Source organism: Notamacropus eugenii, chromosome 2, assembly GCF_028372415.1.
Source record: "Notamacropus eugenii isolate mMacEug1 chromosome 2, mMacEug1.pri_v2, whole genome shotgun sequence".
NCBI classification, from domain to species: domain Eukaryota; kingdom Metazoa; phylum Chordata; class Mammalia; order Diprotodontia; family Macropodidae; genus Notamacropus; species Notamacropus eugenii.
In genome coordinates, this window is record NC_092873.1 from 239,840,079 (window position 1) to 239,846,219 (window position 6,141).

A 6,141-nucleotide genomic window follows, 5' to 3' on the forward strand; every position below is an offset into this window, starting at 1 on the left:
TACTTTCCCTTGAGTACATAGAGTGATAACAAAGGCAGGATTCAAATCCCAATTTCTCCATAACTCCAAGTCCATTGCCCATTCGGAAAGACCTCTATTTCTGGCCCCCCATGTCGTCCTATGACTGTAGGGCTTGACATCATAAAAATAGAGCTTCGCCTACCACTGTTTACTTTTTCTAATTAGAAGCATTTCTGTAATGCCTTTAAAAAATGGCTACTTGGATCCTGGTTCCAAGCAGAAGTAAACAAGGCACTGTAGTCATTAATTAAGTCATTAATATTACCGTAGTGTTTTTTTTTTATTGGAGGTGTTGACCAGAGTTGTTCAAGAAGTCTGCATATAATGAATGTTTTGGACTCATGTATTACAAGACTTTGGGGAAAGAGCATGTGCCATAATTGTATCAGCAATCTGCATATTCAGCTAAAAAATAACAGTTAAAACAGTGACTTGAAAGTGATTTATGGTTTTTCCCCTAAGTTTATAGTAATTTGTTAGTACAAATAAGACAAGTATATATGAAAGTTCTTTGAGAAGGCTTCTTCTCTCTTCAAAAATAGAAGGCACTACCCTTAACACAATGCATCTGTCCAATCAACCCCAGTGAGGTCCATACCAGATTCCCCTAAAGGCAGTGGTTAGAGTATTGGACTTGGAGTCAAGAAGACTTCAGTTCAAATCTAGCCTCAGACACTTTCTAGCTGTGTGAACCTGATCAAGTCACTTAACCCTGTTTGCCTCAGATTCTCATCTCTAAAATGGAGGTGATAGTAATATCTGTCTCATGGATTTTTGTGAGGATCAAATAAGATAATATTTTTAAAGTACCTTGCAAGCATTCAAGCACTACTACTACTAATGGGAATGATGGTAGTAGTAGTAGTGATGGTGGTGGTGGCGGCGGTGGTGGTAGTGGTAGTGGTAGAAGTAGCAGAAATTGTACAAATATGCTCAGTGCCTAGCACCAGGACCTGACATAGTGGAAATGATAAATAAAAATAATTTTATATACTTAGGATATGTAGACATACATTTATATGTACACATATATAACTACTACTAGATACATAATATATGCATATACACATATGTACATACATATATACCCACATATGTAAACATATATTATATATATATACACACACTACACTACTACTTGATACATATAATAGATCTAATAGAGAGAGAGGAGAGAGGGAAGAAAAGAGAGGAGAGGGGAAAAGAGGAGAGATGAAGGCAATCTGAGATGTTTAGAATAATAAAGGGGAGGATATTGGGGAAAGGGGCAGCTATGTGGCAAGTGCCAAGCCTGAATTCAGGAAGATTCGTCTTCCTTGAGTTCAAATTTGGCCTCAGATGCTTACTAGCTATGTGACCCTGGGTAAGTCACTTAACCCTGTTTGCTTCAGTTCCTCATCTGTAAAATGAGCTGGAGAAGAAAATGACAAATCACTCCAGTATCTTTGCCAAGAAAACCCAAACTGTGGCAATGAAGAATCAGATACAACTGAAAAACAATTGGACAACAGCACTGGGGAAAGCCTTAGATGGGAAGTAGGACCTGAGCTAAGTCTTGAAGAAAGCCAGGGTAAGGCAGAGACAGAGTGGAGGGGCATAGTACTCCAGGGATAAAGGAGATGGAGCATCATGAGAAATGCAAGTAGGCCAATGTAGCTGGATCTTTGGGTGTTGTGGAATGAAGATAAAGAGGAAGGAAAAGGCAGGGAAGAGGCAGGTTTTAAAGGTAAGGGCATATTCATACTTAAGATAGTGTCCTTTTGCATAGACAAGGAGATAAGCGAGGTGCACGTCTGGGCTAGGAAATGACAGTGGAAGATTGACCCTGCCTTCTTACTATTTTCCACTTTAGTCAGGTTCAAGCTCAAAGGGTTTAGTTCCTAACCTCATCACTAATTCTCATGTTCTTCATCTGAACTACTTTTAAGTTCAATTTAAACAACCATTTTCTCCATTAATGTAAGTAGCTCTTTAGCACATTGTGCTTAAAGCACATTATTCTGAACATTTTTTTTCCAATGAAGTGAAACTTCAAGCAGTTTTGATAGGTATGGGAAAATGGGAGCCCATTATAGCCAGAAGGAAATGATAATCCTCCCATGGATTTCAGCTTGGAAGTCTTCACTTTCCTGTTAACTTAATGCATATCTACAAGGAGCTGACACTAGAACTTCTTATGTTGTGGGTCCAACCATAAAAATATTGCTGACCAAGTAAGAAAAAAAATCAACCCACATTTTCAAAGATACATTTTAAGATATTAATAATCTTTCAACAATATTCAGTGATAGAAATGGTTGGGGGTGGAAGGAAAAGGGAGTAGGGATAAAAAAAAGAACAAAGGCTAATTTCTCCAGGTGTCTAATCAAAGTATCAGGCAAATGTTTGATAGGGTCAGATACATAACTAAGGTGAGGCAACTGGGACTTTGCCAGGGTACCAAATTTAGGTGATGCTTAAATCATAATCCCTGAACTGAATAGCAACAACAGCACTTAGCATGTGATTAGCAATAATGATCAGTTACAGCAGAAAGCTACCAGATGAGGGGCTTGGACATGGTTCTCCCTATCCCACCTGTCACCCCTATCCCAAGTTGAAAAAATATCAATTTTCCTAGATGTGTTTTGAGATATTTGCCTCAGAGAGAAAAACGTCCTAGTGTAACTTTGGAAGTTAAGGGTATTAAAAACCAGAGAATCATCTTTATTACATTTATAGCAATTAACTGAAAAAATATATTCCTTTTTTCTACCTATTTTCTTAAAATCCTACCATCATATATTGGCATAAACCAGATCAATCAAGACCCAATATCCAAGAAAGCTATCTCGTGAACCTACCTGCACTGGGCATTGTAAAGAGTCTGAATAAGTCAAGGTAATGTAAAACATGTGCAGAATGTTATACCGATGGGTTTTGGGAGGTAATTATGGGAAATATGAAGATGCAAGTTCTTGGTAAGGGGGAGATTTCTATGAAAGGCCCAGAATCCTCAGAGAGACACTGCTCCTATGTCCCAGTGCAGTTATGGGCCCAAGCTGATCAACTTTTGGTTTAAATTAAAATGAAACCTAAGAATAATTTGAATGGCAAAATTCAACTTTTCACCCTCTATATATTGATACATTGATATGAAATTTGCTCCATGTCCAGCTGAAATTGTTTAATCTTGTGGTATTTTTTTAAAATACGGCACACGGCGGTGAAGCCGCTGCGGTTGGGGGTGGTGAAGGGGAACTTCCTGCCTGCCCGGGCCGGGTCGGCTGGCTTGTCATTGGGGTAGAGCCGAGGCGGCAGCAGCGTCGGCAGCCATGGCGGGGGCGCTGGTACGGAAAGCGGCTATGTCCGGAGCAAGGATTTCCGCGACTACTTGATGAGTACGCACTTTGGGGACCAGTAGCCAACTGGGGGCTCCCCATTGCAGCCATCAACGATATGAAGAAATCTCCAGAGATCATTAGTGGCAGAATGACATTTGCTCTTTGTTGTTATTCTTCAACATTCATGAGATTCGCCTACAAAGTGCAGCCTCGGAATTGGCTCCTCTTTGCACGCCACGCCACGAATGAAGTAGCCCAGCTCATCCAGGGAGGACGGCTCATCAAACACAAGACGAGTAAAAAAGCCTCCGTCTAACAATGGGAGGAGGGGTCGTATCTGCTGTAGGGCCAGCATTTCCAGCAACAGCAGCTGGGTCACAGATTCCATACCACATGGTCTTGCTAAGGAAGATAACAGCATCTTTTCATTAGCCAGACTTATTTCTTTAGAAAGAGCTAAGGGTACCTAAAATAACTCTTTGCTGCCTTACAAATACGTAACATATTTTCTCTTTTTAAAGAGTAGTTCAAATTATGCAACTCATTTAATGGTCTCAATGATGGTTTTAATTTTCATAATATGTATATTAGCTCTCAGTCATGAAATTTATCTTATAAAAAACTGAAGAGAGCAAAGTTTGTAACTTTGAGCACTTTGGTACACAGATTTGGTTTGTTCTGTAATAGTAACAGGTCAACTTGTGGTAGGTGGCCATATACAAAAAATTTATTTCCAATGAAGTAAATCGTTTGAATCAGTTATCTGGGTAACTTCCATGCAGTATGTACGATCAAAATGCTGTCACTTAATTGCAATAAATCACTGAAATATTAAAAAAAATAAAATAAAATAAAATACGGCACACGGCCAGATAACAAGAAAACTACAAAGGGATATCATGATAAGGTTCACATCTATACTCTAACACTCGTTTTTAATAACAATTTCTAAATACAAGGTATCTTTGCAAGAATATTCTGTTGCTACCCTTCCAAACTACTTGTAAGTCCTCTATATTTAAAAAGTAACATTGTTTTCATCTTCTTTCCATCAAAATAATTAAACTTTTTTTTAACGACTCTTGTTTGAAAATACAGAATTGTGACATTATACCTCACTTTCAATGAGTTACAGTATTTGTGCGGAGGCAAGATTTATGCATAGAAAAGAATTAGCTGTGAGACAAAAATCAATAGAAGCTAGTATCCATTAAAGTACTACATTGAATATGATTAAGTGCCAAAAGATATTATGTGAGCCACATGGACCAAAGGGCAGCTAGTCAGAGCTTGTCATTAGGCAATGAATGAAAGGAAAGAAGCAGAAAATATTCTTTGCATGAAGAATATATGAATAGTCTGTTATTATTATTATTATTTTATCAGCTTTTGAAATTTCTTCTACCCATGTAGACAGCAACTGTCTATGGCTTGGTAAATGCATCCTAGTGAGTTGCCTGAGGCACCATGAGGGTAAAAGACTCACCCACAGTCACAAAACTCTAAGTATTGGATGCAGAAATTGAACTTGTCTTACAACTAACCTGTTTCCCTATCCCTACATGTGGCATTCCACCTCTTCTCTCCATGTCTTTGCATAAGTTTCCCCTACACATGGAAGAAACTCCTACCCACCAAAGTCTTTGGCACTGCCAAATGACTCAATGTTAGAAAGAGATCTGATTTTATCAGTGGAAATATCGTTAAAGAAGATAAAATTAAGGCATTAATAACTTTGCCTCTGTACCCTAAAGCCCATGTGACCTTTTCATCTGACTTGTAACTAAAACCTTCCATATGTGCTGTCCCCTGCATTGTAGCGTGAGTTCCTTGAGAGCAGGGACTGCCTTCCTTTTCTATTTGCATACCTAGCACTTACCACAGTGTGTTTCCACATAGTATGCACTTAATAGGTGCTTTATTCATTCATTTATTCCTCACCTCCAATGACTGGAACCTCCAGCTCCCTTCAAAGCTTCATTACAATGCTGTTTCCTACAAGAGTCCCTTCTTGATTTTCCCTGGTTACTACTTCCTCCAAAAAAGATTGCCTAATATTTATTTATTTTGAATAGGTTTTGCATTTTTCTGTGTACATATTGTTTCTTCCCAATACAATGTAAACTCCTTGAGTACAGGAACTCTTGTTTTTGTCTTTATATCTCCAGCCTTTAGCTCAGAAGGCAGAGTAGTTGTTTAATTGAATTATTGGATTGAATTGAATTCCTAATTCCAAGCCAAGTACTCTACCCCACTATGCTACCTTAATTATTAGCAAGTATGCCTTATCAAAAAGATCAAGAACAAATTGTTTTGGTTGTTTCATGTGGTCTTCATTCTCTTCTGGAGACTCACTTGGTATATATGTTGTAGTATCAAATCTGAAAATCAAGCTTGTCCTTTTGTCACGTTTACAGCATAGTTAGAATTGGCCCAGTGATAGGCAAAGGGGAGAAGGAGGAAAGTATGATTACAGTGGAAAGAATTCAACCTGAAGTCAGTAGTCCTGAATTATATCACACTTCAAACTCTTACGTGCTTGCAAGGTGATCATGTTAAGGCTGTTGAACCTCTCTGATCCTCAGTTCACTTACCTGTAAAATCAGAATAATGTTACCTATTGTACCTACTTTACAGAGTTGGGGTAAAGATGGATGAGCTGATGTATGTAAAGTACTTTGGAAACTGTGGAGTACTTATACAGGATATCCCAAAAGTCTACATGCAGATTTAAGCTATTAAAGCTCATTGCTCTCAGACCTTTGGGATACACTATGTATAGATCAGTTTTCACTAT

General features: G+C 38.4%; 1 pseudogene; it reads left to right on the forward strand.

Annotated features, from left to right (window-relative positions):
• The first annotated feature begins 3,231 nt into the window (after nucleotides 1–3,231).
• On the forward strand, nucleotides 3,232–4,374 carry LOC140527034 (mitochondrial pyruvate carrier 1 pseudogene; annotated as a pseudogene).
• Nucleotides 4,375–6,141: the final 1,767 nt, after the last annotated feature.